Raw genomic sequence first — 24,158 nt, 5'->3', positions numbered from 1 at the left:
ATAGGGCTTGAATACTTTCCCGAAAGCTATGAGAAGTATTTGAATGCTTTAAATAGAGATTTGCATAAAAGTCTGTGCATTTTGGAAAACCATTCTGACAGTATTGTGGAGAAATGATGTTGTGCCTACAAGCTTGGATGCACTGTAACCTGTTAGAGATGAATTGAGTCTCAGTGAGATTAGTTGTGTCTCCCAATGTCACTTATCTAGATTCCATTCTAGGGTTCTCTCACTCCAAATCCTGTGCTCCTGTCTACCTTGCTATCCTGGCCAAGGTGCTCATCAGGAAGTCTGTCATACCTTAGTCATGCATATTATGCCTTCTTTCCAGTCTCATCTTCCACCACTTTATAATATTTATTCCAGTAAGACTGAATGCTTAGTTCACCCAAACACCAGGATACCTCATGCTTCAGGATGTTGGCTCATATTTCACCTCATCTGTGTCTACAAGTGTTGCAGCCATTTTGTAAAATCAGTATGGACCCTTACTGAAAGTCTGATTTGGATGTCAAGACTGATGATGCCACACACAAAGGGTAATAAAGCTTCCTGGGGAGAGCAGAGTAGTCTTCCCGAGCTGGTCCAAAAAGGAGTTTGCAGGAGCAGGGAAAGAGACAGGCTTGGGGTTTCTGTGATGGTTAAGGGTGAAGGGATTCCTGCACGCTGGTAGGGGCTTGCATGATTTGAAACTCCCACTGGTGCCAAAGGAAAGAATGTGCTTCTTTATCAGCTTGCCCAGATGTGGAACAGAGGGGAGGAAGGGATGTGAGGCTTAAAGCTATCAGCAGTCAAACAAAAAAAACATTGAGTCAGACTTTTATTACGGTCTATCCATGATGTTGCTGACATAAACACAAATGATTACTACACAGAGAGGCATGGCTTCTATATTAAGGTTTACCCACGTACTCTGCTTTTATTTTTTCTCCATAGTTCCTACCACTACTTGATAAAATTTCCTTAATTGCTTATTGTCTGCATCTCATATTAGAATGTAGTTTCCATGGTATTAGATTTTTGCTCTGTTTTGTTCACTGCTTTATCTCCAGTATACAGAATAGTGACTGACTTTTGGTAGGTGTGCAGGAAAGATTGTTCGAGTAAATTAATCAAAAGTTGAGGGAAAGGTACATTGCGATAGTAGATATTTGGAAAGAAATCTTTTTTTTTAATTGTTATTATGTTATGTTAGTCACCATGCAAGTACATCATTTGAGCTGTATTTTGAAGAAATTAATTGATTTCAACAGACTTCTAAGATAGTTAAAGCAGGAAAATGACACAACATAAAAAGGTATTTGGCTTAATTTGTACTTCTACTTTGGCAATTTTTTTCATTCTATTTGGCCTCCAATTTTTCCACATTAACTTGCAATTTAGTATTTAGTCAGGATTGTCTCACCTGTCTATTGAAGCAAAAACAAGTTCCAGTAAGAATGGCTTTGACAGTGATTGAGTAAATGCTCTTTGGTGATCTTGTTTTGTCTGTGGCATTAGGTATGGTTCATTGGTGGTATTGATGGAGAAGTTTAAAATAACAGAGATGATATATGAACTCAGAGCCCCCAGAAAACAGTACCTAAGATATCAGAACAGGATGCCAAATGTGTTTGTTAAAGTATGAGTAGAAAAACTAAAACTCAGGAAATAAATTCATCTGCATTGTTATTAATGGAGTTATGAAACATGCATATAAACAGAGTAGGCATTGCATTAAGAATAAGCAAGACACTTATTATAATGATCTCAACTATCTTAACTGTCAAAATAGTTTCCTGTACAGTTTCACACTTCTAATTTTCCTCACTCTGTTGTATACATTATTGAAAGGTTAATCTTCTGGAAGCAAATCTGAGATCTGTTTATTCCTCTCATTTATTTATTCAAACAATGTGTATTGACTATCTATAATATGCAAGGCACTATACCAGATAGTGTGATAGACACAGATATAGTCCTTGTTCTCATGAATTCCCAAATCATCGATTGCTCCCCATTACCTAGAACAGCGTTTTAAAGGAATTTATGTCACTCTGAATTAGACAAAAAAAGATACAATGGTCAAGCAATGTAAAAATGTTGGGTTCTATAAACTTTAAAAGTACAGGCGCCTGGGTGGCTCAGTGGGTTAAGCCGCTGCCTTCGGCTCGGGTCATGATCCCAGGTCCTGGGTTCGAGCCCCGCATCAGGCTTTCTGCTCAGCGGGGAGCCTGCTTCCTCCTCTCTCTCTGCCTGCCTCTCTGCCTACTTGTGATTTCTCTCTGTCAAATAAATAAATAAAATCTTTAAAAAAAAAAAAGTACATTATGCCTTTGGTTCTTCAAAGATAATGTAATGTTTAATATATTTGAAATTTTCACTCAAAAATGAGTGTGCATATGTATAAGTGTTATGTGAAGCAGCTTTGATGGGGATGGAAGAGGCAACATTCTGGAGAAACGTTTCTTTATTTTGTATCTTTCACAATTTCATAAATGTACTGTAAATGGTTTTGCACAAAGAACTTTCAATAGGCACTACTGAAGGATAAAATAATTTATTGATCAGTGCAAAGTAATGAAAAATTAGATCTCATACTGTTGAAAGGTGACACTGTGGAGATTTTGGTGGACTAATTGCAAAATGCCTTACAGAAAATAATAAAAAGGGTTCATTTCCCATTCTAGGATTCATATCGTGACATGTTTACATTTAACCTCCAGTGCTTAACACCCACAACATAAACAACAAAAAATCAATTTGACTTTTTGAAAATTCCAACTGTATTCTTTTGGGTACTAGAGAGGAGCCATCCAGCCTATTCCCTCATGTTCAGGTAGGACTCAACACTAATGGATGAATATCAATATATTAAAAGGTGCCTGTATTTCCTGTCCATAGCAGATGAAATATCACTTTAAGGAGCAGATCCCATTTTTGAAAGAAAAAAAAAAAAAGAGAGAAAGAACAATAGAGAATGATGACACAGTGAAATTATTTAGAACTTCACTTACAAAGTAAGATCATTAGAGAAAGACAATTTGTTCTATATAGAAATTGCTTTGTTAAAAACCTGGAGCAGTGAGGATGGAAATCACATTCTTAAATACATCAACAACATTTTCATTATTCTCCCCAGACACCAAGTGTTTTGTTTAGTTGCTATTAGTATTCCACTTAAAAGCAAATTGCAATAAAAATTTTGTTGAGGGAGATGAAAGCTCCTGCAGGTATTTAGTATTTGCTTAAAACAAATTGATCGCACACCTTGAAAACTGCCTATACTCAAAAGAATCCCTGTTTAATAAAAGGCAAATGAGAGCGAATAATACATTAGGACATTATACCAAATTTAATAAAAACAAACTTCTGATGAGTTAAAAAATTACATAACATTTAGATATGTCTTTAACAACCCTACTTATGAGAAAAACATTCAGATTCTACAGATTATTTTGAAAGAACTAGGTGCATTCAATAAAACGAAATCTCCTAGATCTACCTGAGTATATGAAAAATTATCTTTATTCGTTTGAGACGTTTTGATAGCAGACTTCACTATTTAATATAGTGGTGGGATGTATTATTTCAACCAACATGGTCATAAAGAACAAGATTAAGTCAAGGACAAAGTCAGTTCAAATAAAGTTAAGACTGATACTTCTCAGAGAAAGGATTATTTTCTTATAGTAATTTCTATCCATAAAGCCAAAATCATTAAAAAGAAGAATGATTAATATTCACTGTACATGTGGGTTTGAAATGAAAATAAAGATATTGATGATCAAAATCATGATAATGATGACAAAAACAAACGACAGAATGGCAAAATCCAGTATTTATTTGAAATGGAAAATTGCCTTCAAGTATCACTATTGACAAAAATCATACATTCAATCTTTATAAGCATCATAATGCCAGTTATAGTGGGAAGCATCAAATGAATGCATACAAGTTGCAGAGTTACCATGTTTTGTCTCCAATAAGCCTACAAATCTGGCTTCAATAACACCATCAATATGATCATAGCACCGTGTAATAGCAGACTGATGCATGTATGTGTAGGGAAAGGTATGCATTTGTACACACACTGGAATTAAAAAGGACTATGTGTAGATGTTCATGAGTGCTTCATACTAGTCTTGAACCTAAAAATCTTATTTTAAGCCCTCCAAATTTAAAGTCCCCACTGAATCTTGGTGATATATAAACTATATATATATAAACTTGTGACAAAATGGCGAACACTGATATGTTGAAAATATTGAATTACTACTATAACCAATTTTCTTTCCTTCCATCCTTTCTCTTGTTTTTGTTTTTGTTGTTGTTGTTGTTCCATTAATCTTTTTTTCTCTTGTTTTCTTAATACACATGTACTCAAAAAACATGGTTAATAACAGACATTTCCCTGGTATTGTCGATATTTTTTCTGAGATTTTTTTTTAAAGATTTTTATTTATTTATTTGACAGACAGAGATCACAAGTGGGCAGAGAGAGAGGAGGAAGCAGGCTCCCAGGGAGCCTGATGCGGGGCTCGATCCCAGGACCCTGAGACCATGACTTGAGCCAAAGGCAGAGGCTTTAACCCACTGAGCCACCCAGGCACCCCAGAATATTTTGATCTTGATGAATTCCCCAAAGTTCATTTTTGCTTTTGTTTCCTTTGCCTTTGCAGACATATCTTGAAAGAAGTTGCTGTGGCCGATGTCGAAGAGGTTACTGCCTATATTCTCCTCTAGGATTGTGATGGATTCCTGCCTCATGTTGAGGTCTTTTATCCATTTCGAGTTTATCTTTGCGTATGGTGTAAGAGAATGGTCAAGTTCATTCTTCTATACATAGCTGTCCAATTTTCCCAGCACCATTTATTGAAAAGACTATATTTTTTCCACTGGATATTTTTTCAAGCTTTGTCGAGGGTTGGCTAACCATAGAATTGTGGATCCATATCTGGACTCTCTACTCTGTTCCACTGGTCTATGTGTATTTTATTTGTGCCAGTACCATGCTGTCTTGGTGACCACAACTTTGTAATAGAGCTTGAAATCAGGCAACATGATGCCCCCAGTTTTGTTTTTCTTTTTCAACATTTCCTTAGCAATTCAGGGCCTTTTCTAGTTCCATACAAGTTTTAGGATTGTTTGTTCCAGATCTTTGAAAAATGCAGGCGGAATTTTGATTGGGATGGCATTGAAAGTATAGATTGCTCTAGACAGTATAGACATTTTAACAATGTTTATTTTTCTAATCCATGAACATGGAATGCTCTTCCATCTTTTTGTGTCTTCTTCAGTTTCTTTCATGAGTGTTCTGTAGTTCCTCAAGTATAGATCCTTTACCTCTTTGGTTAAGTTTATTCCCAGGTATCTTATGGTTGTTGGTGCTATAGTAAATGGAATCAGTTCTCTAATTTTCCTTTCTGTATTTTCATTGTTAGTGTATAAGAAAACAACTGATTTCTGTGCATTGATTTTGTATGCTGCCACATTACTGAATTGCTGTATGAGTTCTAGTAGTTTGGGGCAGAAGACATGAATAGACACTTCTCCAAAGAAAACATACAAATGACTAACAGACACATGAAAAAATATTCATCATCATTAACCATCAGGGAGATTCAAATCAAAACCACATTGAGTTACCAACTCATACCAATTAGAATGGCCAAAATTAACAAGACAGTAAAAAACAACTGCTAGAGAGGATATGGAGTAAGAGGAACCCTCTTACACTGTTCGCAGGAATGGAAGTTGGTACAGCCACATTGGAAAACAGTGTGGAGATTCCTTAAGAAATTAAAAATAGAACTACCTTATGACCCTGCAATTGCACTACTGGTTATTTACCCCAAAGATACAGATGTAGTGGAAAGAAGGGCCACCTGTACACCAATGTTCATAGCAGCGATGGTCACAATCGCCAAACTGTGGAGGGAGCCAAGACGCCCTTCAACAGACAAATGGATAAAGAAGATATGGTCCATATATATAATGGAATATTATGCCTCCATGATGGAGGATAAATATCCAACTTTTGTATCAACATGGACAGGACTGGAGGAGATTATGCTAAGTGAAATAAGTCAAGCAGAGAGAGTCAATTATCATATGGTTTCACTTACTTGGGGAGCATAAGGAATAACATGGAGGACATTGGAAGAAGGAAAGGAAAAGTGAATTGGGGGAAATCAGAGGTGGAAACAAACCATGAGAGACTGTGGACTCTGAGAAACAAACAGGTTTTTTGGGGGACAGGTTGGGGGTTGGGTGAGCCTAGTGGTGGGTATTAAGGAAAGCATGTATTACATGGAGCACTGGGTGTGGTGCATAAACAATGAATCTTGATATACTGAAAAAATAAAATAAAATTAAGAATAATAAAATACATGCAGAGACTTTTGCTAGGGGAATTAAGATTTTTGATAATTTGATTCAGACATCTTATACAGATGAGACTTTAGAAGTCGAGGTACCTGGGACGCCTGGGTGGCTCAGTTTGTTAAGCAGCTGCTTTCAACTCAGGTCGTGATCCCAGGATCCTGGGATTGGGTCCCACATCTGGCTCCTGACTCAGCAGAGAGCCTGCTTCTCCCTCCCACTCTGCCTGCTGCTCTCCCCGCTTGTACTCTCCCTCTCTGTGAAATGAATAAATAAAACCTTAAAAACAAAACAAAACAACAACAACAAAAGAATAATAAAATAAGACTCAAAAGAAAAAAAAAGAATGAATTTTTCTTCCTGTATTTAGCATTTTTCTCTTCACTATTATTTAACTTGTTGCATCAATATCTTATAAGAGTTTGAACAAAAATACCTTTCTTAAACCCTTTTTCAAGAAATTTGGAGGACTACCTAGCCTTCTACATTGAAATGAAAATGTATGCAATGTTATCATAAGGTACCTTTGAAAATTGCCTCAGTCTAGTCCTGAAGTCCTTGTCAATAAGCAAGTGAGAGCATATGCAAATACTGATGCTGTGACAAGATTCAGATTTTGTGAGAAAATAAGGTGAAGTGAAAGTTAATAGAGCAGACATAAAACATTGTCTTCGTTTACATGATTTCTTAACTTTCTAACAACAACTTGATTCTTAAAGTTCAATCAATAAATATTTGAGCACCTACCTGTGCCAGTCACTGTTCTAGGTCCGGGAATTCAAATCCATTATTTTGTTTTAATATATCAATTTAATTCTTATAACTGTGTTAGAGACTATAAAGAATAAAAAGTAATTTTAATACATTTTCTGTACCTGCAATTCAAGATCATATTTTTTGAGAAGCTATTAATATAAAGTAAGGAAAAGAGCTGAATGATTAAATAAATTTGAAAAAATTGGTTTCATTACTACAGAATTTCTCAGAGCTTTTAATAAACACAGTTGTGTTATTTCAGAGAAAGGAAAGTGGGCAGTATTTCCAAACCTATTTACTCACAGGACTCTCTTCTCTCAGGGTAACAATTAACACCTTTAAAAACTAGTGCTCTGATAAAACACACACACACACGCACACACAGAGAGAGAGAGAGAGAGAAAAGAGGTAATAGGCCAAGAGAAAGGCTCAGAGGTAAAGAAAATGAAGAAATTTTATGTAATTTTTTTTTGTAGGAAATCTATCTATCTATGGTGATTATTAGTAACTTCCTTTTCTTCCCCCCTTCTTTTTTCTTCCTTCCTCCCTTCCTTCCTTCTTCCTTCACTACAAAGATCTTGTGCTTTTTTTTAATGTTTATACACAGAAAAGTTTTTAATTTTTTTCATTGGCTCATGATTTTCTCTACACTGAACATAAATGTGGAGTGAGAGGAGTGTCTCTAAAACCAAATGTCAAGTTTATAGTGTGTATAAAGTGGAACATACCCTCAAGACAAAAGCAATCTTTCTAGCTTCCCTTTATCTTTCTGAGCTCCCTTATTTGACAATGATTTGGGATAGGTAATTCTTTGTTAAGTTTATCAGCACTTTGATGTTTCCATAAAGTTTTGTGAGTTTTTTTTTAATAAACCACATTTTATTTGTTTTTAGTGAAATGATTGTTTTGAATAAACTTGTTCTGAGATAACTACATCTCAAAATCCATTATGTATATTGAATATAAAAATACTTTTAATTATAGAGACAGAAATTTATTTATGCTTAATTTCTGAGTATTAGTGAAAACATTAAAGCAACCCAAATGTTCAGAAATAGTAGTGCAATAAGGAAGAGATCACATTCAACTTCAAATATAAGGACAAATGGGGATTTATAGCCAAGGAACTGTGTGAGTATATGTGTGTGTTAGGGGTGGGGGTGTTGGGAGCAGTGTGCCTGTGGATGGGAAAATACTAAGACAAAACATGAAGGGAAGAAAATTCTGGCTAAGCCACAGCAATAGGATTCTTGTTGAAGACCCACCAGGGTAATCAGATATCAAGGGTGGGGGATTCTTTCTAAATCAACTTAGCAGGATTCTTGCTAAAATTGGACTCGGCAGGACTGGTAAGGACTGGGGACCAAGGTTGAGATCTCCTCAAAAACATGGCTCAGAGAGGCCTGGCAAAAGTCAAGGAAGATAGTCCTTTCACTAGTATATTATAGATTTATTAAACTCTTCTTTTGAAAAAATTCTATTTACCTGGAGTACTCATCCTTTCCTCCTGAAATGTTAAGTGAGTAGTTACCGTGTTCTAGTTACACATTTAGGCAATGAGGAATCCAATGTCTGGAAAAGACAGGAAGTGAAGGAAATGTTTGTAAACAAGTATGTGTGTAAACAAATAATGTGAAATATTGATAGGTTTATGGAGAAAATATATTAGGAAAATGCTTTAAGGAGTGGCAATGGAAAAAAGTTTAGGAGGGGTGGTCTGGGAAGGATTTTCTGTTGGGATCAGATTTGAGCCCAAACTTGATGACTGAAAGGAAGTAGCCACAAAGAATTGTGGAAGCAGCATCCTGAACAGGGATGGCTGGTACAGGGCCTTCAGGCAGGGACAAATCTGGGAATATACCTTGAACAAATTCCCTCCATCTGCCCTTGTTCATCAAACTGTCATTTCCCTGCTCAAGATCTGACAAAGACTTCTGGCCTCATGAGGCTAAAATCCATGTCAGTATGACCTGTCCTTTCCTCCATACTGTGATTCTTCACATCAACTTCTGAAGTCAGCTTCTTCTATTTTCACCTTTGTTCTCATGCACTCTTTATGAACTTACTCCTTCCTTCTCCCTCAGGTATATTCATGACTCTCTCTTAATGTTGGTCTCTGCTCAAAGGTCAGCAGAACCAAAGAGTCTTTACCAACCGCCTTCGATTTAAATAATATCCGGCCATCTAACCCTCTAACTGCTTTCTGTTTATTTTTTTCCAATGTATATATAATTTCTAGGATTTTATATATATATATATGTATATATATATAACACATATATATACATATTTTGTCCTTCACTTTCACCTATTTTGCTGCCTCCTACAATGTAAGCTCCCAGGATAGCAGAGATTTGCTTGTTTCATTAAAAATGGTATCCTCAGCACCCAGAAGAGCTCTTAAAAGGTTGCCTGTATGTAATGCTTATTTCTTCACTGTATTCTCTCTCTGAGCTAGCTACTATTATAAGCTCCATTTGACCGATGAAAAAAGTGTGATTCACAGAGCTCACATAACTTACCCAAACCCACAAAGCTTGTAAGATACAAATCTACTCATATCTTTCCAAAAATGATGTTTTTAAGCACTTAGTAGAACACATTTGTAAATTACTGATAACAATAAAACATTTATTTTTAAAGAGTTTATTTATTCATTTGAGAGAGAGAGAGAGAAAGAGATCATGAGCAGAGGGGAGAGGCTAAAGGAAAGGGAAAAGCAGACTCCCAGCTGAGCAGGGAGCCTGATGCCTCGGGGCCCTATCCCAGGTCCCAGAGATCATGACCTGTGCTGAAGACAGATGCTTAACCATATGAGCCATCTGGCAGATGAGCCTTCCAGGTGACCCAACAATATAACATTCATTAAAAACAATAAAAATTTAAACAATTATCTCTATAAGATACAAAAACTATAAATTAAAAAAAAAAACTTATGGTGAGTAAAGAATAAAGGCACTTTTGTTAGTCACATATAATTTCAGGGAACATTAGAAAACTTGAGACACAATACTTCCAGTGTGTTTATCGTGTTTTATAGGTAATGGTTGGTTTACAAGATGACTCTTCATATAAAGTTCCATAATTCAAAGCCCATTTCCTAGGGAGAAAAAATCAGATACAAGAGACCAGAAATATTGCAAATGTTGCAATATCAAATGCTAACAAGTATTGACTAAAAGAAGTCTAATTAATTTGTAATGGTTTTAGAAGATGTACTATTATATATTGCTTCTCCTTCCTTTGACTTATGCTAAAAAGAAAAAAAAAGAAGTTGTTGTGTTATAGCCTACTTAATCGATATATACAAATACAGAATTAGGTGGTCCAATTCAAAGCAGTAGCTGTCAGAAAAAGGATATAGATTTCATTTCTCATCCTCTGATGTACAAATTTCCATATCTTTATCTCATAAAAGCTTCCATGTGTTTTACATTTTCCTGCATTCTGGAAGTTGCATACTTTTTACTAATGGGAGAGGCTAGAACTAAAAGCATTTAGAAATAAACCTTCTTACTTGAAAGTAATACAAATGCAGATGCATCATAAAATAATTATTTTTAAAGCTTTGGAATGAATATGTGAAATTAGAGATAAAAGAGCAGGTAGAATGATTACTTGATAAATTAGAGTATTGTGATTTGAAAAGAAGGCAAATACTAAGCAACCAAGACAATTGTGACTACATTATTAAACCCTCTCATGAAAGAAAAAATTCCTCCTCTCATCTGTAGTTTGAGACTGCCTTTAGCATGAAAGATAGGGTTGCAATTAGAGTGATATAAAGCACAAGTACCAAATTATGTTTATTAGTGGATGAAAGACTCACATGTGGTATTTTTTTTGTTGTTACAAATGAAAATTACATGAACTGGCTCTAATGGAACATAATAGGACATTTTGCCATATATATATATATATATATATATATATATTTCCCTTTTGAAATGGCCTTGAATCAAAAAAGCTGTAGAAGTGCCTTATCTTTAGCAATTCCATTAGCCACTGCTGGCTGGGATCTTAAGGCATTTATCAGAATTTAAAATACAAGTGATACAACTTTTACGAATCACTGTACCAGAAATTATCCACATAAAATGAAAATAAAGGATATAAATTCAGGGATATGTATATCAGTGAAACAACTAATTAACCTAATTATGCAAATCATAAATCTGATAATTCAGTTAGTATGTTTATTTGAACAAAGTTCCTCTGATACATCTGATTGAATTTTGGAGGAAAAGTACCTTTTTGGAAAGAGAGCAAAATTAATTCTTTTCTTAAATTACGTTAAATCTCTATGTCAACTGACTTCTCATTTAGTGTATGAAAGGAGGGAACTTATCAGACTTAACTTTGAGATATTCATATGTGGATTTTCCATAGCAGATGTGTAGCCTCAGACAGACTTCTGGCACTCAACAAATTTCTGTGCTACTTTTGCTAGATATATGTACTTAAAGAATTCAAATTAACATTATTAACAATTAAAGAAAAACATCATTAGAGAGATAAATATCTCATGCATGTAGAACTCATATAGAAATACAAACATGCACACATACTTGGGTGTGTGCACATACATCTACCTTGTAATGAAAGTAGATGTTTTTTGTTCTTAAGCTTTTATTTAAATTCCAATTAGTTAACATGCAGTGTAATATTAGTTTCAGGTGTAAAATTTAGTGATTCAAAACTTAAGTACAACACCAGTGCTCATCTTTGTTTTGTGAATTTTTCGGTAATACTATTCAATTCCTGAAGTAAAGCCTTGCAAAGGTAGGGCCTGGAACTAGGTAAGGACTTGGAAATCCAGACAAGTGTACAATGATGACATAATAAAGTCTAAAAAAAAAAAAAAAAAAAAAAAACTAAAGTGGAGTGTTTTTTTTTCTAGAAAAAAGCCAGCAACATTTCTTTACAGCTCATAACATCTGGGGAAAAAAAAATTGCACACTCCCCAGAATTGGCTGCAAATCCACCAATTTGAGGAAGACACTGACAGCATAAAAAATAATTATGAATAGAGCTCAGATAATTAGGGTAAAAATATGATAAAGTTCTTACAGGTGCTCTACGCCAACTTTTGGCAAATGAAATAGAAGGATGAGTGAAATTATTGTAAAGCAGTCTGGGATTATTCAATGTAACTGAACTTGGGTTCCTGGATTAGTTTCCTAGAGCTGCGGCAACAAAGTACCAAAAACTGGGTAGCTGAAAATAACAGAAATTTATTTTCTCACTGTTCTGGAGGCATTAAGTCCCAAAGCCAGGTTTTGGCAGGGCCACGCTCCTTCTGCAACCTGTAGGGGAGAATCCTTCCTTGTCTTTCTAGCTTCTGGTGGTAGCCGTCAGCCCCTGGTGCTCCTTGGTGGTGGTAACATAACCCTGGTTTGCTTCTGTCTTCACATGGAGTTCTCTCTCTGTCTTCATCAGCTCTCTGTTGTGCATGTCTGTCTCCGTGGCCAAATTCCCTATTTTTCTAAGGATACTGGTCACATGGAAGTAGGGACTAGTCTAATGGCCTCATTTTAATTTGATTACTTCTGTTATGACAATATTTCCACAGAAGGTCACACACTGAGGTACTTGGGATTAGGACATCTACGTATCTGGAGGTGGAAGACAAAACCTAATTCAACCTGCAACAATTTTACTCCCAATACATTGCAGAAGAAACATAAGTATTGGGCCAGGTTCTCAAATTTGGGGAGACAATGTGAAGACAGGATAAGTATGCACAAAAACCTGAGTTTTAATACGGACTGACTCTACCCACTGCTCGGAGTATACCGCATACTCTGGCTCGTCCCACCCCATCACGAAGTCTCTTCATCTGTAATAATAGAACTTCCATGAAAGCAGTGAGAATTAACAGAGTGCTGACCTCAAGAGTCCAGTTCCTAACATACCCTACTAATAATCGGTGTCCCAGGAGTAGCCTCCAATAAGTTTACGTAGCAAAGTCCACTAGAGTCCACTAGACCACATGCGGCTGAAATCAATGACCCAGACCTATGACTGGGTTCCTAATCAAGGGATTAAATTAACCCCCTATCACGCTCCTAAAAACAAATCCTCCCAGATGCACATGAGCAGGGTTCTTCACTTCCCCACTTCAAAATCTGGTTCTGGTGTTTGAATAATTGTTTAGGAATCTCCAAATTAAAGCTATCCCAGAGAAATTGAAACATGTTTATTTCCCTAAAAAAGATGCTAAATAAGCTCACACATTTTTAAAGTTCAGAGTGAAACAACTGTAATCAATTTTTCTAAGAATTTTAAAAGCAAAGATTATTAGTGTATTAATAAATTTTATATTGCTTCTAATAAGATAATGTTACTGCAATCTATAACTATTTCACACAATTTTATATTAAAATGAAATCCCAACACTGTTTTTTTTTTTAATTCTGTATCTATGCCATTGGATAGAATTATGCTTAAAAGAGTAAAGAATTGGGGCATCTGGGTGGCTCAGTCAGTTCAGCATCTGTCTTTGGCTCAGGTCATGATCTCAGGGTCCTGGGATCGCCCTACATCAGGCTGCTTGCTCAGCAGGGAGACTGCTTTTCCCTCTCTCCCTGCTCATGCTCTCTCTCTTGCTCAAATAAATAAATAAAATCTTTTTAAAAAGAGTAAAGAATATTTTCTCAAAGATTTTCAGATAAAATATATTTTCTAATCCTTACAAACAAACTACATATAAACTGACATTCTTAAAGTAGGGAATATAATGCAGCTATGAATCTGAAAGAGATCGTACAAATGTGCTCAAACACTTGCAAAGGTACAGGAATTGTTTTTTGTTTTATTTTTACTTTGTTTTAAAAAAGCAAACTTTTTATTTTTAGAATAAATTTGGATTTACAAAAAATTTGCAAAGATCATGCAAATAGCCTACACTCAGCATACATTTAGTTTCCTACAGGGTTAATATCTTACATTAGTGTGGCGCAATCATTACCACTACTTAACTAATATTGATTGATTATTATAACTAAATTCTATACCTTATTCAGATTTCCTGTTTTTACCTACTGTCTTTTTCTGTCCCAGAATCCCATCCAAATACTGTACTTCATTAAGTTATCATCTTTGTCATCATGTCTCCTTAAGTAGCTCCAGATTCTGACAGTTTCTTGGACTTCCCTTGTTTTAACCATTTTGAGGAAATTTACTAGGTATTTTATATAGTGTCCCTCAAATGAGATCAACCTATTATTTTTTCTCATTATTGGAATGGCTTTATTGGTTTTGAAGAGATAGGTACAACAAAGATGTCATTCTTGTCACATCATGTACATATTGTTAACATAACTTACAACTGCTGATAATGAACATTGATTACCTGGCTGAGACAATGTGTGCCAGCTTTCTCTACTGTAATACTATTTTACCCCCATTTTTTTATTGTCTTCTTGGAAGTAAGTCACTATGTACTGCCCATATTTAAAGAGTTGGGAATTTCTCACCTATATCATTTTTGTTCTGCCTGAAGAACTTTGAACATTTCTTGCAAAATAGATATACTGGAAATGAATCCCCTGTTTTTATTTGTCCATGAAATTCTTTATTCTTCTTTCAGTTTTGAAGGATAATTTTACTAAATAAAGAATTCTAGGTTGGTAGTTTTTTTCTTCAACATCGTAAAGATATCACTTGCTTCTTGCTTGCAAAGGTTAAAATGGAAAATCTGCTATAATTGTCAAATTTTTGCTCCATAGACAAGATGTTTATCCCGTTCTCCTTTAGCTCTCCAAGATTTCCTTTTTCTTTGATTTTGTGCATTTTGGATATGATATTCCTAGGCGTTTTTCATGTTTATCCTGCTAGATGTTCTCTGAGCTTCTCAGATCTATGATTTGGTGCTTTGGAGACACAAATATTTTTTATAAAGCATGCAAGGACTCACAAAATTATAATCTATATCATGTTTCTAGTGTCATCTTCCATTTCGTTTTTTCATACAATCTATGCTCCAATCACTCAAATCACTTGTTATTCTCTGATATACTTTCAGATTCTGAATATCTAAATTCTGTATTCTTTAAACCATAGTAGCTTCAAACCAAAAGTAGCTCAAATGCTACTCATGTCTTGATTCTCCCAGCTCATCATGTATGTTGCTGTCTGTCAAGTGCTAATAGGCGGTAAGCAACTCAGGTCACACATTAGGCTTTCTCTCTGTATTCTACACATTATATTTCATCCTCATTGTTATTCACGTAAGAAATAAAGCACTTGTAATACTTATGGTAGTTTACCAGGCTTCTTGGCTGGCTTAGCCTTCTATATAATGCACTCTCTGAGAACGGAGACTGTATGGCAGGAGTTTTCAGTTGCAAGCCAAAGAAAAATGACATTAACTAATTAAAACAAAGTTTTTGTTTGTTTTTCTTGAGAGAATACTAAATGACAGCAAGATGTGGTAGAAAGTATTAAGAACCTGTGGTTCTTTTTTTTTTTTTTTTTTAATTGTGTTATGTTAGTCACCATACAGTACATCATTGGTTTTTGATGTAATGTTCCAAGATTCGGTTCTTTAAGTGAGAAGAAAGAAAGGAATGACCGCCAGATGTGCAACAAAAATCACACCACAGAAGCAGTCTAGTAAGATACCCCTTCTGTGAACATGAACTCTGAACATTGTCCATGATACTACCTCTACACCCGTCCCTGGAAACAAGATATTGCTGACAAAATCATCCATCAAATTCCAGGTATCTTTCCCCTCATGGGCTCCAATTCAAATCTGGGATGTCTGCAGTTTTTGGGTCACTCTTAAGCACTGCCCACTTAAGTAGGAAAGGATCTAGATGTCCCAAGTACCCGGTATTTCCAGGTTCCTTGGTGATGGTGAGATCTGCCTGATGTGGACCCTCGTGTTGAAGAGCATTAACCAGAATGTCCTGTGTATAGGAAGGGATTGGGATTCAGGAACTGAAGTGACTTATCTATTTATCTTCAATAGCTGACACTCTGCTTAATGTGTAGTAGGTATTTCATAAATGTTTATGGACCAAAAGAAAGGACAGGAAGGGAAGAGGGAAGGAAAAAAGGAGGAAGGGAGGAAGTCAACTTTCTAGGAACTAATATTTTAAATTTCAGTAAACTGGGAAATGTTTTGGTTTGAGTTGGTGGGGGGTACTTACAGCTATTTTCTTTACATTATCAACATATAATTTGATTGAAAAGTATAAAACATAAACATTTTTGTTATGTTTCTCTCAAGATCAAATACCATAAGCATTATAATATTTGTTTCAGTTCTGATTTCTTCCATCTATTTTGATTTCTAGAAGTAGTACTTCACACGTTCACACTTCCCTTCTTCCCTGGTTGTTTGGATAGTATAGTCACCACCTCAGTTTATTTATTTTTTTAATTTTTTTAAAGAATTTATTTATTTATTAGAGAGAGGGAAGAGGGGGAGGGAAATCAGAGCAAGAGAGACAGAGAATCTCAAGTGGGCTCCGCAATGAACATGGAGCTGATGCCTCACTTGATTTCAAAACCCTTAGATCATGACCTGAGCCAATATCCAGAGTCCCTTTAACCAACCGAACCACCCAGGGGCCCACCATCACAATTTAAATATCAGCTTTTCCCTTTGCCAAAGACCACAAATGGAAACTGAGATCTGACATTGACATTTATTTTAAGCTTGTGTGTAGTCCTAATATGATCCAAATTTTTCTGAGGTTACAATAATAAATGTGAGTTAAGTTTCAGGTTTTCAATGAAGACGGAGACTGCCTGGGAAATGAGAGTAAGCTCATGAGCTTAGGTGCTTTACGCATTGTTTCAAGATCCAAATCTTCCATTATTAAATAAATCTAGGTTTCACTTCAAAGGACTAATCATGTTCCACGTATGTATGTTCTCTTGCAGGAAAAACAGCAATTTCTCTTTGTATAAGGTAATTCTGTTTTTAAATTGCAGTGAAATTAATGCATTGTACAACATTGTTTAACATTAATTGTGGCAAGAAGATTCATGTTTGTTATTTATATTATCATATAATAATATATATATAATGCACTTATATTATCATTTATTAAAAATAAATATATCAGTTTAAAAAGAAATAAAATTAATAGTTTTTTTTTTTAAGATTATTTATTTATTTATTTATTTATTTGATAGACAGAGATCACAAGTAGGCAGAGAGGCAGGCAGAGAGAGAGGAGGAAGCAGGCTCCCCCCGGAGCAGAGAGCCCGATGCGGGGCTTGATCCTAGGACCCCGGGATCATGACCTGAGCCAAAGACAGAGGCTTTAACCCACTAAGCCACCCAGATGTCCCTCTAATAGGATTTTATCATGCAGGTTTATTGCAGAGGGTAAACACACAAAGGAAGTTAAGGGCAATGTTAGAAATTATTTCATTCCAGATTTCCTTCTCTGTTTCTATTAGGAATTTCTCTTTAACCAAAGTTTCTAACATTGCTAATTAACGCACTTGAAATGGCCTCAGGAATTGTTTTTGGACTGCTGTATTAATTAGCCTTCCACTTCAAACCAAAATTCTTTGCTACAAAATGTTACAATTGCCTTTCTCAGTCCAAAGACAAATCAAAGTCCTATATTATTTGTTTCTTCACACAGTGATGGTCTGAAATATTTCACTGAATCATGATTGTTCTAAAAAACAAAAACAAAAACAAACAAAAAAAGAAACCAAAACTAGTGTGTGGAGTTTATATCTTATGATTGACCTCAAATATATTTGTACTCTGGAAAGCTATTATTTATCATCAAACGCATATTTTTATGATATAAAAACACATTTTCATTCTACATTGGTAAAACACATTTTAGACAGGCAAATTCTCTTTATATTGAAATATATGTTATATAATACATAAATAATACATTTAAAGAATTTCAAGTAATTATAAAACAATGGGAACCATAAAGTTGTTTATATATTTAGAATACTAAAATACTGAAATAAAATGCAAATCTTTTTTATTCTTGATAACTGTAGAGTAATATAACATAAGCAGGAAAGATAATCTTTTAAATTTTTCCACATCAGAAGCAACACATCTTCTGAAATTATTTTTCTTTAAATTCTTTTAAGACTATATATAAATAAATATTAAGTAACTATTTATTGAGGGCATAAATTATGGCAGAATGTAAGTTAAGAAATGGAAAAACAAAGTTTAGTAAGGCACAGGTTTTTCCATTGATGATTTCATGATTTTTTTTTCCTTTTTGTGGGTGGGGTGTTTTCTTTTCTTTTTAAACTGAAGTACAGTTGACATCAAATATCCTATTAATTTCAGGAGTAGTTATTCAGTATTTGTATACATTATGAAATGACCCTCAGAATAAGTCTGGTGACCATCTGTCTCCGTACAAAGTTATTATGATATTATTGAATACGTTACCTATGCTGTAAATTACATCCCAATGACTTACTCACTTCCAACCTGGAAGTTTTTCCCCTTAATCCTCTTCACCTATTTTGCCTTCTCAGACTTCTCTTGAAGTGTAATCCACGCTTGCAAAAGAAATGTCACCGGGGATTGGGGTGCCTGGGTGGCTCTGTTGGTTAAACGATTGACTCTTGATTTCTCCTCAGGTCATGATCTCAGGGTCCTGATATGAGCCCCACATTAGACTCTGTGCTCAACCAGAGTCTGCATGTCCCTCTCCCTCTGCTCTCCTCCCCCTGCTCAAGTGTGTGTATGCACATGCATGCGTGCTCTCTCTCAGAAAATAAATAAATCTAAAACAAACACAAAAAGAAATGTTAACTGAGAAATATTTTCAGAAATGAAGGCTCTTTGTACTAAAATGTCTCTAATAGAAGAAAATAAGTGGCATTGCAAATGAAGACATTGGAGGAAAAAAGTTTTCAGTGTTAGGACATGATAAATATGCATTTCACTTACTCTATGCACGTTTATTTCTATGTGTCCCATATATTCAACCACAAATATTTATTGAGTACTTATATTATTAGCATTTGGCAGAGTAATGGCATGAATTGTGTCTAAGATATACATAGTCTGCCTTCATGGAACATACATTCTAGTGGAGCCCCTATGCATGAATACATAAACATAAATGCAATGATTTCTCCTAAAGAAGAGATAAAATAGCTAGGTCCCCCGTATCCAACAAGGTAGTTTGCCAGTTTGATTTTTATATATTAAACTGAGAAGTGGGGGATAATAGGACCAATATGTCCACTTAAAAAAAAACAAAAGTTTTTTTTTTTTTTTCCAGTCTGGTTTACATAGCAGAATTCTCTTTAAAGGATTCCTCAATTCTTCTGAGTTGTTAGCACCTAAAATCAGAAATTTGTTTCCTCTGACTCTAGACAATCATTACAGAGAAATATCCCTGGACTAGATACGCCTTGTTTAACAAGGATTCTTTTGGGGAAACTTGTTAATCACTCAGACCTAAATTTTTCACTTACTCATTTTTCTTGATTTTAACTCCAGACATGGTGAGGTTAAATAAATGTAAAAACTCAAGATTCATCATGTATCCTTTCATTTAATAATTTTAAATGCTGGGCATGGAGAAATAAGTAGATCATATATCTCAAGAGGATGGTTTCTTTGTTTTGTTTTAGATTTCACTTACTTATTTGTCAGAGAGAGAGCACACAAGCAGGAAGAGCAGCACACAGAGGGAAGAGTAGGCTCCCTGGGAGTCCAATCTGGGACTCGATCCCAGGACCCTGGAATCATGACCTGAGCCAAAAGTAGATGCTTAATCAACTGAGCCATCCAGGCATCCTTTGGTTTGGTTTTAAATGAGGATGCTGGCTATTTCTTTTGTTGGGTTGAAAACATTTTGTAGTTTCCTGGAATTAGAAGACGAGGAAAAAATTAAAGGAAAATCACTGAGCTGAGATGGAATACTATGCAATCAGATATTAGGTTTATTTTCAGAATATAGGGGCACCAGCTGACAATTTAATTAGTGCCACAATAGTCCATGCTGTCTCTTATTATTCTGTTTTTCCACTTTATTCAAAATGTTTTAGCTTAACTGATGATAATATTGGACAGTCCGTAGTACAGAATACGGTGTTGTTGTATTATAGGGCATCCAACTTTGCTTTGGGGTTCAGAGATCTTCTGAGAGTGCTAAAGATGAGACTATGTAGGATAAATAGGCATTTGAAGGGAAGCTAAGGGGTGGGGCATTGGAAAGAAGAGAAGGAAAATCTGAGGCACACAGAATCTTTTTGAATTTCCAGCTTTATTGAGATATTATTGACCAAAACTTTTGTAAGTTTAATGTGTGCCTGATAATTTGATAGACATGTATAGTGCAAAATGACTACCACAACGGGGTAAGTGATCACCTCTATCCTCTCATACAATTACTATATTTTTGTAGTGATAATATTAAGATCTATTCTCTTTCAAGTATCAAATATATTATTGTTAGTTACAGTTACCATGTTGTGCATTAGATCCCCAGAACTTACTTCTCTTATAGCTGTAAGTTTGTACAGGCTGATCAACATCTTTCCATTTCCCACTCCCCGCATTCACTGGTGATCATCATTCTGCTCTCTAGTCATATAAATTTTTCTTTCCTTAGATTCCTCATAGAAGTGAGAACTTACAGTTTTTGTATTTTTTTATCTAATTTGTTTCACTTAGCATAATGCCTTCCCAGTTTGTCTGTGTTGTTGCAAAAAGCAGGATTTCCTACTTACTTGTGACTGAATAATATCCATATTTTCTTTATATATCTATCTATCATATTTTATCTATCTGTCATATTTTCTTTATCTATCTTGATATATATATGTATACATATACGTATATATAATATTTTCTTTATCCATAGCTATCTATCATATTTTCTTTTCTATCATATATCTATCATATTTTCTTTATCTGAATCTTGACATGAGGCAACAGGTATAATCAAAGGTCAGATAATTTACTACTTAGTATTTGATGTGAAGAATACTGAAGTGTTCTTAAAGCAATGGGAAGTCATTACAGTGTCTTAAGCAATTGAAACTGAAGGAAGGAAATGTTGGAAAATAGAATAGAAAAAAATTAGACATTTTTCTATGTTGTGATGCAAACTTGACTTTTCCACTCTTAATTTTCATGATTTGTCAGGCTGATTCTGCAGAAGGGATGATTACTAAAAGTTTCTTTCTAATTATGTATAAAAGCACTTTAGAGAGATAGCAGCCATTTCTTAGCTCCCTGCCATTCATTGAGTCTGTTGTGGAGAAGAAGAATGTGATTATTTGTTGCTCTTCTTATTCTTGTCTATACAGCTGTGGATAGTACAATATCACTGGGGTCACATGATGTTCCATCAACACACCATTCTCTTATTTCAAAAGGAACACTCCATTCTACCATGACAGTCCATATGGGCAACCAAGCTCCTCATAAATGCAACTTTGAGTAAGATATGTCACAGTAGAAAGTATAAATAAATTGCCACAATTTTTACAAAATTTTAAATTAGTAAAATTACAAATTCTGTTTCCCCATACATGCTATTAAATGTTCAAAAACCTGGAAATCTTAAAAAGAAATCTATATTTGGCACCTAAAGAATACTTTAATTTTTTTTAATTTTGCTATTTCTCTAATATCTTAAAAGAAAAAGAATTTGTGATACTTAAACATTCTAAAATGCAGGTGCATTATGATACATTAATACAGTTTTCTATACTCATAAACTTGTCTATAAATAAATACATTCATATTTAAATTATATGTTTCCTTTGAAAGACAGTCAAAACAAATGTTTAAATTAATATGAGCAATTATTTCTTAAAGCAAGCGAGCTATCTTATAGCCATTAATTTGTATTCCCCTTTGTTTCTTCTACTTGTACTTTGGAGGAAAATTAAGTCCCTTTACTCTATCTTTAGAGATTTAATTCACTGACCTTTGTTGCTTATAAGTTATGAGTAAATAAGAAGGAAATAAAACCAAAGTCACAAACTTTATTATTATCAATTAAGTAATTTTGACAGTATATTGCTTAATCTCTAACCTATGTTTTTATTATTATATCCACATTAACATGAGGGTTTAACAGAACCTAATCAAAATGTCTCCTTATCAACAAAACAAATTATCTTAAAATTTCTTTGCAAAAATAAGTCTCTCAAAATCGGTATTCTCTCTCTCTCCACAATGGCATATCTTTTTTGATTTGTTTCTCAGGTGTAATCTATAGACATAATGTAATAACACTTTATCAACTTCCTTAGAAATCTTAAATTTTAATACTCCTTATTTTCCTAAAAAGAAGATGCATTGAATAATTGAAACAATACACTGGTTATTAGTGCTAGTCACCAAATATTGATTGCTTTCCACCTTTCTGATATGGATAGGCTTTAAATTTGAGCTTTCTTGCAAATAGTGGTGACAGGAGATTAGCTGGAGGAAGGGGCATGTATGGTTTCCAACTAGAGGTTTTAATTGCAGAGTACCCCCCCAATATGTATTTTCTATGGCTTTGATGACTAACAATGTTCAAGTGTCTACCAGTCTGAATCCAGCATTGAGGACATTACAGAAATAGAAGATATAATTCAGTCAATCCTTGGCAAGAAATAAGTCTTTGTGAATTTAAACCAGTGAAATTATGTGTTTGTCTTTCACTAGAGCATAATCTATAGTAACTGATATGTATATGTAAAATAAATATATACATGTACAAAATAAACAGTGAAACTTTTTTTTAGTTAAATTATTTTGTAATTGAGATAAATCTATCGTAAATGCCTTCAGTAGAAAAAGTTAGTGTCCACAATGGCAATAAAACTTGTGTTGCTGCCTCTTTATACACTATATTATTCACTAGACACAGTTTTTCTCTCCTGTGCCAACTTTTTACAGATGCAAGTCTGGAGATAAAAAACATGAATTTTTACAGGGAGAGAAATAATGAGTCCCCATGGGTAAGTTACCTTTGAGATTTCCAGGAGATAAACATTTGCACGTCATGATCTTAAACATGTCTCAGAGAGAAAAAATGACTTTCACCATTGCAAAGCAGTTCTGTTTACCAAGTCAGATCTGTCAGGCAGTGCACCTAGACCTCATAAAAAGTGACATCAAAAGTAACCAATATTAAAAAAAAAAGTAACCAATATAGGCAACAGAATCCAAATAACACTACACACTTGTTGGTGTAACTATACTTATTCTGTAAGGTAACTTATCCAAGATAACAATGAAAACATATTCATTTGAGCTGAAATTTAAAGACATTTAAGGCTATAGAGATAATACTCTAGATTATATTTAATTAATTTGATTTAATTTATTAAGTATCTAATAAACTTTGTTAAAATATTAAGTATTAACACAATGTTTGAAGAAGTTTCTATGGATCTACCATATATTATTTTCATTCCACTGCTAGATAGTGCTGTTTATTGTTTATTGGTTTTTATTGTTAGGTAATGACAAGAATGTAACATGAAAGTGTAAGAAAACATTTTCTGTTTTGCTTTCAGTGTTCTTCCTGATTTTTTCATTCAATAAATGCTTTCTGCAGTTCCTATGCAAAATTAATTAATTTTGGATCATACTATCCATATGATTCATTACCTTCAAATAATTTCAATAACTACTCTGCCATCCCCTTATTTCCATGGTGATAACCCTAGACCTTGTCATTACCAATTACTGCCACCTTTTTTTTTTTTATTTCTTTTCAGCATAACAGTATTCATTGTTTTTGCACCACACCCAGTGCTCCATGCAATACATGCCCTCCCCAATACCCACCACCCTGTTCCCCCAACCTCCCACCCCCCACCTCTTCAAAACCCTCAGTGTCCACAGTCTTTCATGGTTCACCTCCCCTTCCAATTTCCCTCAACTCCCTTCTCCTCTCCATCTCCCCATGTCCTCCATGTTATTTGCTATGCTCCACAAATAAGTGAAACCATATGATAATTGGCTCTCTCTGCTTGACTTATTTCACTCAGCATAATCTCTTCCAGTCCCAACCATGTTGCTACAAAAGTTGGGTATTCATCCTTTCTGATGGAGG

Source organism: Enhydra lutris, unplaced genomic scaffold, assembly GCF_002288905.1.
Source record: "Enhydra lutris kenyoni isolate GAN:26980312 unplaced genomic scaffold, ASM228890v2 scaffoldscaffold21, whole genome shotgun sequence".
Classification (NCBI taxonomy): Eukaryota; Metazoa; Chordata; class Mammalia; order Carnivora; family Mustelidae; genus Enhydra; species Enhydra lutris.
This window is presented reverse-complemented; position numbering follows the sequence as displayed.